This window comes from Macaca thibetana, chromosome 15 (assembly GCF_024542745.1).
Source record: "Macaca thibetana thibetana isolate TM-01 chromosome 15, ASM2454274v1, whole genome shotgun sequence".
Taxonomy (NCBI): domain Eukaryota; kingdom Metazoa; phylum Chordata; class Mammalia; order Primates; family Cercopithecidae; genus Macaca; species Macaca thibetana.
Genome location: NC_065592.1, coordinates 102,019,447 through 102,031,766, shown reverse-complemented (window position 1 = coordinate 102,031,766; position 12,320 = coordinate 102,019,447).

The following is a 12,320-nucleotide window of genomic DNA, read 5'->3' as shown; positions in this document are numbered from 1 at the left end:
CAAGCCTGGCCCTCTGCCCCTCCCCCACAGTGATGGGACCTAATCTGCCCTTTGCCCTGTCAGGCCACCAAATAATTTCACAATTCTAGTGGGACAGCAGGGGCCCCTTCACAAGACAGTTATGTAATAGAGCTCGTATTTGCAAACAGCCTGCCTGCCTAGCTGACTTAAGCGGGAAAGGAATTTATAAAATGACATTAGAAAGCTTCTATCTCAGGAGGGCTTGAGGATCACATGAAGACGCTCTGGGCCCTGGTGACAGAGGTGGCTCAAGTAAGGGACACTCCCCTTTGGCCTCTGCCACTGCTGCCCCTGAATTTCCTGCTCCCCTGCAGGAGTTAGGGCTCTGCCTCCCAGGGTGTCAGGCAATCTGAGCTGGCAGCTTACAGGGATCATGTGGGGTATGTACACCAGGAAAAGTGGGGTGCTATTGCTAAAGAAAGGAGGCAGAGGTGCTGAGGCCACACACACACACATTTGCACACTCTCATACACATGCATGCACACACATATACACAATTATACAACCCCAATCACAGGCACACTCAGATACTCATGCATATACTCATATACACACAATTACTCATACTCACACACATAACCCATGCACACTCATGCATATACTCTCACACATTCACAGTCACACTCACACATACATACTCTTATACATACATTCACACACTCCCTTACACACACACACACACACTTACACACTCATATTCATACACATGCATGCATAGTCATATACAGTCACACACACACACTCATGGGCACATACTGATACACAATCCCACACGCACACAAACATATACAACATACCCATACACGCGAATGCATATCCTCTAACACTCATGCTCACACTCCCATACACACTCACATATACACAATGACACACACACCCATATACACATTCCTCACACAAATACATGCATCCTTATGTACCCTCACACACAATCACATATACACAATCACACACGCACACATGCCACACACATATATACCCTTATACACACTTATACACGTACACTTCCTCACAACTCACACATACCTGCTCATACACAGTCACAGATACCTACACACACACCCTCACACACCTGCACATGTACATGTACACACGCTCACACTCATGCCCTCTCCAGCCCTTGTTGTGCCCCAGCCCTGGGCACAGCTCAGATGCAGGCTGCAGTGGAGCTCTGTGCCTGGAAGCCGGCGGCTGAGGGCTGCGTGGAGCTGACGGTGCGGCAGCCGCTAGAGCTGAGCGAGAGCTGCCACTCGTTTCCAGGAAAGGAGAAACGGAGAGTGGAGCAGGATGGATCTGTACCACCTGCTGGCTTTCAGGAGACAAAGTGGGTCGCACGACTGAGAGACTGTTGAAAGTCCCTCTGGGAAGACAACAGCCTGAGACAGCACTTACTGGAGGAGGGGCCCTGGGGGCTCTGAGTCAGGGAGGAATTGCTGGGCAGGGAGGAAGCAGAGAGCCCAGCCCGCTTGGGACATTTTCAGGATTTTTGTAAGCCGGTTGTGAAAGTTGTCTGTTGTTGAAAATTAAATTATACAAACTTACAACCAAACACGTTATATTAAAACTTCCAGCCTGGTGCTGACCTTGACCCGGTGTGGCATGTCAGCATCACTGCTCCTCCTCCCGACTCTGCCGTCAGCGAGGGAACTGGCACCATGGAAGCCAGCAAAGGCTACGAATGAGGGCTTGTGTGCTCTTCTGGAGAACCAGTGAGACTCCTCCATCAGCACACCCCTGGCTGGAGGGCACGTTATTGTGGGTTACCTATAGCTGCCCCAGTCATTCTTATGGCCGACTCGGGATCTAGGCTTTGGACTCCCAGCTCCCATCTCATCACTCATGGGCTGGAGCCTGTTGTCACGTGGGATGAGGGCACGAACTCCCCTGCACTTCAGGCCTTCTCTGTGCAGGATCTGAGGGCTCCAGCATCCAGAGAAACCCCTCAGGTCAAGAGTCAGAGGCTACGGGCAGGGTGCGGGCAGGTTCGGCTAAAAGGACCTTCTCCAGTTCAGCCTCCTCCTTTCAATGCGCTTTCCCCCTTTTATCCCTTCTGTGTTCCTGCTGTGGCCTGACACCATCCACAGGTACCATCCGTTTACAGGACTGTTCACATTCACTCACCCCCACTTCACACGTGTGACCCAACTGCCCATTGGCTCGGCTCCCTCCTGGCTGCCTCCTGCAGAGCCCTTTTCACGAAGGGAAATCTGTGCCCCATGGTCACAGGAAAGCCAGACATCAGATGATGCAGGTGGGATGGAAAGAATTGAGCTCAGAATTCTCTGGGGGGTTACAGATCACAGTAGACCTGAGCACAAAGAAGCCAGCACTTTTCATCCACTTCGTATGCTTTTATGTCAAAATGGGCTCCAGCTGAGTACACTTCCACACTTCACTTCCAGACACACCAGCCCTGTAAGAAGACAGCAGACAGCTAATGAGGGGCCAGGCGAAGGTGACGCTCCTGGCAGCTCCAGCGCTCCCTGGCCACATCATGCCTCCTCTCATTGTCTCAGGACAAGCAGGGACCTGGCCAGGCTCGGTCTGTAGAGGTCAAGCACATCCTCTTTCAGTGTATTTCTCCCTCATCTAAGAGCACAAACTTGAGATCATTATTTGATTCAACCATGACTTTTCTTGCAGCCCGAGTGTAATGTGTTAACAAGCTCATTCCATTAACTAATTTTCTTCTTTTTACAAAGAAGTACAGTAGCCTAGAGAGAGAAAAAAAAAAAAAAAAAAAAGATGCAGCGCTTGACTCAGAGGAGCCATGCCGGGCTTTTTTCCAACGTAACTGCAGGTAGCGCTTTGAGAAAATAAATCCTTTGGATAAATTTGCCTGAAACAAGTGATTCCAATTTCCCCTATTACAGACGTGGTTCTTGACTCTCTTGGCAGGTAAGTGAGTCAGATGGGCAAATTAATCAGATGGTGAACGCCCAAGACCCAGCTCCAGATTCAACAACACCAGCTGCCCTGAAACTATCATTACATGCTACAAACCCAAACAGGCCTGAACTCCATAACCCATTCCCTGGGCAGGCACCAGTGCCAGGCAGAAAGTTTCAGGGAGTCAGCCCGTCAGAACGTGACCTCCCTGAGTCCACACACACCCAGGCGCCTCAGACACAATCATCATTATTCTAACAGCAGCAGCAGCAACAAAGCCTGCCTCTATAGGCTCTCTCCCTCCACCAAGCTCAGACACACATTAAATTATTAATGCTAACGAGGCCTCCCATGTTGCAGATGAGAAAACAGAGAGGAGGTGTTTTCTGAAGAGCAAATTGTTGATTGCATTACAATGATTAGAAATTGAGGCTGATACACCTCATGAGTAGACTTTGCAGTGATTTGAATATTCGAAGAGTTAAACATCTAAATCTCAAGTTACAGGCCACTGCTAGAAGTCTATGAGGACTTATATGCATGTGTTACTCACTATCTAACTCCACTTGTTTCCTGATATCAGACTGTAAGAGATATATCTGTTTAAGTGATACATCTACTTTTTTATAGCATTGTGATATGGCAAAATCTATAGTAATTTTAACTTATTGATATAAAGGGCAAATAATCACTAGTGATTTCATTCTGACCGTGACTCTTACCAGTCATGCTGTTGTTGCCAAATATACCCCAGCATTGGCTATGTGCCTCTTCACTCAGTACTCATTTCCTTTCTTCTCCCACATTCAGATCCAAATCTTTCCATGTTCTACTTTGCCTTTCATTCTGTCTTTGTTTTGTCTTTTGACTTTCTAAGCTTGTATCCCTTATAACCATTCTATATTTCATGGAAACAAGAACAGGTCTAAGCAGGAGATGCTGATGTGGAAATTGTGAAAGAGACTTTTGAGCCTCTTCCATACTCTATCTTCTTGGTTCACAGAAACCTTTGTGAGTCTGGAAAGTGTCCTCGTCTCCCACAGGAAAACGCTCACACACAAGTAAACAGGAGGACAAGGAGACGCCCCCCTCTGAGGGTGGGCATCCCCTTTTTCCATGCCCACCTGCCTTCAGCAGAGGCCCTTTGTGGTTCAAGAGCCCGTTTCCCCAAGAGTGACAGTAAGGAGGGCAGGGAACAAGGAGAATTTGGAAACATGGAGGCAGAGGGGTTGGCCTGGAGGCCGGGGACATCCCTGATCTGATTCTGGTGTGAGTCTGGGTGGCAGACCTCTTGGGGAGGTCGAGGTCAGTGCTGGAACTCATAGGACCCCAAGGGGAGAGACATGGCTGCCTTGTATACCCAGAGGGCTGGGTTGGGCTGCCCAGGCTGCACACAAATCTGGAAGCTGTCTCCCTCTGCATGGGCATCTCAGCAGCCATCCTGATGGGCCAAATACCATAGGCCCTTACTGTGTTTTCTGGGCACTGTGTCAGGCGTACACATGGGAACCAGCTGCACATGTTGATATTGAATTTCTTGCCAGCCAGCTTAGTGGGGACTTAGAAATTTGTTTTTTTTTTTGTGATTTAGAAAAATAACATGACATTTCTTGCATTTGAATACAGTGGAATGTATTAACTAGGATCAAATTCAACTGCATAGAACTAGAGTGATCTGATAGCAGCTTAAAGAAGAGAGGGATTATTTTTGTCTCATATAAATAAGTCCAGGCCTGGCACAGTGGCTCAAGCCTGTAATCCCAGCACTTTGGGAGGCTGAGGCAGGTGGATCACATGAGGTCAGTAGTTCAAGACAGCCTGGCCAACATGGTCAAACCCTGTCTCTACTAATATTACAAAAAAGTTAGCCAGGTGTGGTGGTGGGCGCCTGTAATCCCAGCTACTCAGGAGGCTGAGGCAGGAGGATTGCTTGAATCTGGGAGGCAGAGGTTGCAATGAAACGAGATTGCGCTGTTGCATTCCCGCCTGGGCAACAAGAGCAAAACTCCATCTCCAAAAAAAGAAAAGAAAAGAAAGAAAGAAACAAGTCCAAAGAAGGAAGTCCCAGGTTCCTTCTAAAGTTCTGTTTCACCATCCTCAGTGAGTTGCTTCCAACCACAAGGCTACCTCATAGACTGCTGAAGCCATCATGTCTGCATTCCAGGCAGAAAGAAAGATAAAGGCAAGAGGACTTAGGGGAATGTGCCAGTTGCCCTTCCCTCTTTTGAAGTATTTTCCTGGAAGCCTCAGCCAACATCTGCTGCTTAAATCTCAGTGGCCAGAATTTAGCACAGCCACAAGTGTCTGCAATGGAGGCTGAGAAATCGGAATTTTATAGCTGGACTCATTGTTATTTCGATAAAACAAGGGTTCCGTGACTAAGGAAGAAAAAAGAGATAGGTACTAGATGGACAAATGACACTCTGCCCACAAAAAGTAAAATTAATGATTCATATGTGTAGGTACAAGTCCATTTGCCTCAGACGAAAGCCTCCTGACTTAGTGATGGATAGTTCTTCCTTATCTTACCTTATTTTTATTTCAGAACTACTCGATTTATGGTGATATTATGGAAAAGATTCAAAACATTTACTTAGCTATTGGTAGTGGAAATGACTTACACTACTCATCAAAATTATCTCCAGGATTCTATGTTCTCCTCAGTGAAGAGAAGTTGTCCTCTAAACTAGCATGGGGCCAGCAGCAGACAGCAAGATCAGGATGCATTTTGTATCAAATATAAAAAAGAAGATGCTTTCTATCCCTGACATGATTTGAAGTGGTGTGTCACTCCTATACTTAAACCATGATAGGAGTAATATTCTGATTCAAAAATAGAATTGAGTGAGAAAAGGAAGAGAGGTTTTACTCAAGTAGTTAGATAAGATTTCAAACAGAAAAAAAAGAGAAGAAAAATATTAAAGAGAATGTTTTTGTCCAAGTGAATATTTAGAAGTGAAGTTAGTTTAACTATGACAGAGTAACAGGTGCTCAGTCATTATGTCCTTCAGGGGGAAGGGAGCAGGGGGTTTGGGGGAAGCCCCCAGGCAGAGCGCTCCCTAGAGGGTTGGTGGTGGGAGGGAGCAGGAGGTGGTATGAGCCACTGGGAAGGCTTGGCTGCCACCCTCTCACCTGGGAAACCCTTCCTGGTGCTCCTAGAAAAGAAAAGCCACAATTTCTTACCATTTACATAAAGGAAAAATCCAGGTGAGTTGGTATTCAACCGAATGCCTTTTTGCCAGCATAAACTCTTTGCATTAATTTTCTGGCATCTGATATGCATCTGATATGCCTTTGAATATTCCCAAATACTTTCAAGGAGAAGCTATTTCTGCTCCTTGAGAAATCCCCCCCTGTACTCACACAAGAGTAGCTATAGCTGAGGGCCTCTTCTTTGTCACTGGGGGCCATGCAAAGTATCTCCTTCCCACCCCCCATCACATAAGATCAGTAGGTGGTTGGACATTGCCTGGGGCCAGACATAGAAATTGACTTGCACAGCAGGCATGAGTAGGTACCACGTGAGACACAGAAGCCTCATTCCCATGTCTCACCCCATTAGCTGCTGCACCTAAAATCACCTTTCTCCTTGCATCGTGAGACTATCATTGTGACTTGGAGGTGGGTTCTGGGGACTTGTTCTATTGGTTCACTAAAAGTCCTTTTATTGGGACAAATGCATACTCCCATGGAAACATCTTATTACTTCAGCACAAAATAGGAGAGTGGAAGAATAATGACATCAGAACTAAACAGGAGCAGCTAAAGCTATGCTGAAGGGTCAGGAAGGACCAACTTCCTTTCAGATACGTTTATACTTATCTTTTAAAAAGCTCATGTCGTAATACAGGAGTACAGCAAATAGGGAAAGAGATTGCATGTAGCAAGTTCTACTCCTACCCAACCCCGATTAAGAGGCAAATGGCACCCACACATAGGTCCAAATATTTTAAAGTTATCGATCAAACTTACAAACTGCAAAATACAACATGTCCTTTTCTTCCACCTTGACAAATATACCTCCATGATGACTTGGACACCCAGAGCTGAATCTAGAATTTTCTTTTCCACTGGAGGTGTCAGTATGGGAAGATCCGGTCTTCAGCTCTGGAGAGGACACAGTTTACTGAGGGAGAATGGTCTAGAAGGTGACTGCAGACTCTTCATAGGCACCTCTTCCTTGGGTTTCATGGATGCCTCACCCAGTGGTCTCTCTTGCCCAGGTCTAGGGGTGATACTGTCCCGGAAGATAGGATAATTGCAAGAAAGCCTGTGAGTAGCTGCCCAATCTATGGTTTATGCAAAAAATTGAATTCAGTGCATTCACACATATCACCAAGGTTGGAGGAATCCCAAAACCCTCCACAAAAGTGATTTGGCTAGGTGTTAAAGGATGGATAGACCTGAGAAGGAAGGCTTAGACCCCCAGGCAGGGAAGTGTTCTAGCAGTCTGGCTACCACAGGCATGGTGGGAAAGTGTAGTGGAATTTAGAAGATAAGATGGAAAAGGAAGGTTGGAAAATGTGGTGGAGAGCCTGCGTTGCTCAACTGCGGGAGTGTTTTGAGCTGAACTGTGCCCCCTCCTAAGATACATATGTTGAAGTCCTAACCCCCAGTGCCTCAGAATGTAACCTTAATTGGAAATAGGGTTTTGCCAATGCAGTCAATTTAGAATGAGGTCCTTGGCAAGTGGGTTGGTGGGGGGTGAGGGTCGGGGGGTGGGTGGTTAATCCAATATTACTAGTGTCTTTGTAAAAAAGGGAAATTCAGACACAAGAACAGACACAAACACGGAGGACGCCATTCAAAGATAGAATGCGTTCACACGCCAAGGAACCCACAGGCTGCCAGCAAACCCCCAGAAAAGAGACCTGTGCAGGTTCTCTCGCAGCCTCAGAAGGAACCGACCCTGCCCACACCTTGATCTTAGCCTTGCAGCCTCCAGAACTGTGAGATGATGAGTCTCTGTGGTTTAAACCACCAGGCTCTGGTGCTCTGTCACAGCAGCCCTAGCTGACTGACACAGGGAGTTTGCCTTTGTTCTCAAAGCATGGAGAACCACGAGAGGAACACAGAGGTGACATGTGGAAGTCATTTTCTGGGATGATTAGTGTGGCAGGTGTGAATGAGTGGAGGGAGCATGGGTAGAGTCAGCAATGGTGTCTGGCTGGTCTCCCAGCGTCAGCGGTAGAAGGGTCCGTGGCTCCCTGCAAGTGGAGGGATGTGAACGCCAGCCATGACCGGGGTGGTTCCTGTCTGCTCATTGCCCTCCACCATGACCGTGAGCACCCTGGCAAAGAGCAGAGCTGGCAATGATGGTGTTTATAGCAAGCATAAGGCCTTGGCAATGCAGAGCGGCTCACTGCACCAGCAGCATCACAGCCCCTGATCCCTTAGCCTACAATCGCCTTCTCTGTGGATGTGGTGATGGGAGTACCAAAAATCCTTCCATAAAGCAGGCCATTTAGGAGGGCCTCACCTCTTCAATAGCACAGGATTCAGGGCTGTCTTATTGCAAGGTCAGCACAATGAGAACGGAGTCTGGCAGAGAAAGGAGACACCACAATTTTATCTTACCTAAACTTGCACTGTCACAGGCTTACCATGAGGATTCAGGCTACTTGCCTCCACCCAGTGAGCAAATAACTTGGGTTGACTCCCAGTGCCTGTTGGAAAATCAACTTGGTTCTCTGACTTCACATGAATGCGGGTCCATCAAAGACTTTAAGAGGAGGGGATTATGTGAGGATGGGTGGTATGAGGAAAGAGTTTACAATACTCTCCTAAAGCCAGGGAAGAATCAGTAAGAATGGATTTCACAGCAAAAGCAACAGCAGCATTTGTAATGTCCCCACCTAATGAGCATCTCTGACCTCCATCACTGTAACAGGCACCTGATATGGCAGAAATGTGATGATGCCTTGGGAACATAGGACTGAACATCTCAGGATTTGGAACAACCAAAATTTAATTCCAGCCCATGGAACATGACAATGCACATCGGCAAGGCTCCCTGCTGATCCCTGCTGCTCAGAGGCCAGGCCAAAAGGCACCATTTTAAATGCTGGCCACGTGGCAGGCCAAAGAGCTCTGTGTGACCTCATATTGAAAATCAAATGCACATCCTTGAGTTGCTCTCTGCTTCTAACTCATGGCTACAATGAGTCATGTGGCACCCCAACACCCCAACAAAGCCAGAAATAGCTAGTCTTTGAGTCTTCCTCATGAAGAACAGAGGTCAGCAAAGTTTGGTGATCAACATGGACAAAGTCCCCATCATGATCCTATGTGACTTGCTTGAGATTGGCATTGAGACGGAGTCTCGCTCTGTCGCCCAGGCTGGAGTTTCACACATGAGGCTCAGAGCCTCCCGAGCTACAGGGACTTGCTAATTTTTTGTATTTTTAGTAGAGAACATTTGAAATCCGCCCGCCTCGGCCTCCCAAAGTGCTGGGATTACAGGCCAATGGATTTTTAAAAGTGTATCTTTTCATTCTAATTTGCTTCTCTCTCCCTCTCTCCATCTCTCTCTCTCTCACACACACACAAACACACACACACACACTTCTTATGTTTACCCATATATTCTAATTTCCTTTCCTTTTCATTGTGTTTGGGCAAAACAGTATTCCTAAGCTTTAAATGGGTCTCATTCCTCTGGAGGTTGCTCTGTACTGAGATGTGCATCTTTACAAATTGAAACTGATCTTGAAATACTCAAAATACTGAACTCAAAATAGTTCAGTTCAAAGATCTGTCAACATAAGAAAAAATAAGAAGACTCTAATTTTGCCCCATATCTAGGAGTGCCATAATTTTGCGTAGCATCAAAAAAATTAAGAGTGAAAATAGAACAAGGCTTAACTCTTGCAAATATTCACTCTTTGTACAGTAAAAAGCTCGTGGCTTGGTTCTTTGGGCAATTATGTCATTCCCCACAGGACTAACTGTCTGGTTCAAGTGCCGTTTTAAAGCTGAGGCTTTAGTAGATGTAAGCAGGTTTTAATTTCAAGGTAGCAAATTGTTAGAAATGATGAAATCAAAGCCAGCGTGTGAAATATTAGGAGTATTTGTGCTTTAACGTATATAGCTTCAGTGTCAAGGAACAAAAGGCAGTGAGGGAGGATGACTCAGAAAATACATATTCTGAATAATCCTGACATCAGAGAGAGCTGACACGAAAATGCCTTTGATTACTCGAAGACAATTTGGGAAAATATCAGCTGTCTATTCTTGCCAGAATTGCAAAGGACTTTGAAAAGATCCTTTTGGGTGGAGTGGTATGAAGGGAAACAAAATCAGGGTGGGATGGTGAGTGAAGCTCTTCTAAGAAGCATTGCTGCAAAACGTCAGAGAGATGGAAAAGTAGTGAAGGAGAAGGTGGGGTTGAGAAAGGAGTCTTTTTTTTCTTTCTAACGAGTAATATTAGACCTTGGATTTTATGACTTCAAGTGAAATGTGGAAACCTAACTTCCATTTAGGCCTGTTTATGGTCCCATTTTTAAATGTCATCTTGAGTATCAGATAGTGTTATGTTGGTTTCACACATCTAATATGGTTTCTAAAACTCACAGACAAAAGCCTAGTCTCATTTGTGTCTCTGTCTACCTGCCTTTTCCACGGTTCCTTCCTCCTTTCCGGTAACTCCAAGATTCTTCCTTTCAGCTTTTCCTTTCTGCTTGAAGAGCTGTCTTTAGCAATCATTCGGGGTAGGTCTTTTAGAGACAATTTTTTTTACTTGTCCTTTATAGGAAAAGGTCTTTATTTTCCTGAAGGATAATTTCAGTGGGTTTAGTCTTCATTGTTGACAATTCTTTTCTTTCAGTCCTTGAAAAATGCTGTACCACTTTCTTCCGACCTCTGTGGTTTCTGATGAGAAATCTGCTGTCATCTGAGTGGGTGTTTTCCTAAAAGCAATGTGTCATTTCTCTCTTTCTCTGCTTTTAAGAGCTTCTTCTGTGTCTTTGGATTTCAGAAGTGTAATTATGACATGTCTTGGCATGGATTTCTTTGGGTATATTCTATTTGGGATTTATTCAGCTTTTTGAACAAATCCCAAAATATGTAAACAAAGAAAGAGTATTCAAAGACATAACAGCAGCAAATTCCCCAAATTTGGCAAAATATATAAAACTTTGTTTATGTAAATGAAATATATAGATCTTATGTCTCTGAATACTCTTTCAACCTCACGGTCTCCTCTCCTTCTGAGACTCCCAAAATATGAATGTTAGATCTTCTGTGAGAGTCCCACAGGTTCCTGAGGCTCTCTCCATTTTCTTTTTTCTAATCTATTTTCTTTCTGTCATTCAGATGAAGTAAATCCTATTGCTCTGTCTTCAAGGCCACTGCCTGACACACTGGCAGACTGCAGTTAGGGGAACCTGAATAGGATTGGTCTGTAGAATCATTGCTCATTTGAGGTTTATAGTCATGATTTAAGATGAAACCAGTCAGTCCGGTTGAACGATTGATAGTTTTAAAATCAAGTTCTGCTTGTACACAGACAGAAGGAAGAAAAGTAATTACACTAAAGCAGGTGAGGGTTTGGCAGGGATTCTAGTGGAGTAGAGGCTAGAGGGCATCAGGAAGTTGATTGTAATGACGGTCCACAGAGGGAGCGAAGGGATCGTCAAATGGAAGATCTCAGTGAAGTTTAAATTGCTTTGGAATTGAAAGAATAGGAGGCAACACTCGTGTTTTGAATGCTCAGAGTTGAGATCTTATATATTGGTGAGCCTAAGATCCCAGATATGATGGAGGAGTGACTGGTGGAAGTGGGAAGGAGGAGAACATAGATGAAGAGGAAGGAGTGACAGAGAAGTAGATATCTGGCCGACCACAAGACCACCAATATAATTTATCTTCCAAATGGGGAGGCATGAGAATGAAAGTGGTGCCGACGATAATTACTCCAGGACAATAGGCCCAAGCTGGGACACTCCAAGAGAAACCATGACATATGGCCACCCTAGGCATCCATGAGGTTGGAAACACCAGTGTAGATGATGAACAGAATACAGATCAGGATCAGGATGGAGTGTGCACAAAGCCGTGGCTGGATCTAGTGTCTGAAATGACTGAGAAGGACCAGATAAGGAGACAGTGGCAATGACCAGGGCAGGGGATGGCAGAGGCCAGTGAGACACATCCTTGAGCATCAGGGACTTCTGATTAGGAGAGAGGGAGAGGAAAGGTTAGGAAGGAACAATAAGAAAGAGGAAAAACCAACTCCATTTCCTGATCCTGATGTAGGCCGTGTGTGAGAAAAACATCCTGTGTCTGCAGTGACAGGGTGTTCCCAGAGAACAGCCAGGTGTCAAAAGGTGAGAGCAAAGATCAGAGGAGAACTTGACGGGGCACAGGGCAGAATCCTGGGGACATGCACTGTACTCAGGCTGGCCAGAAG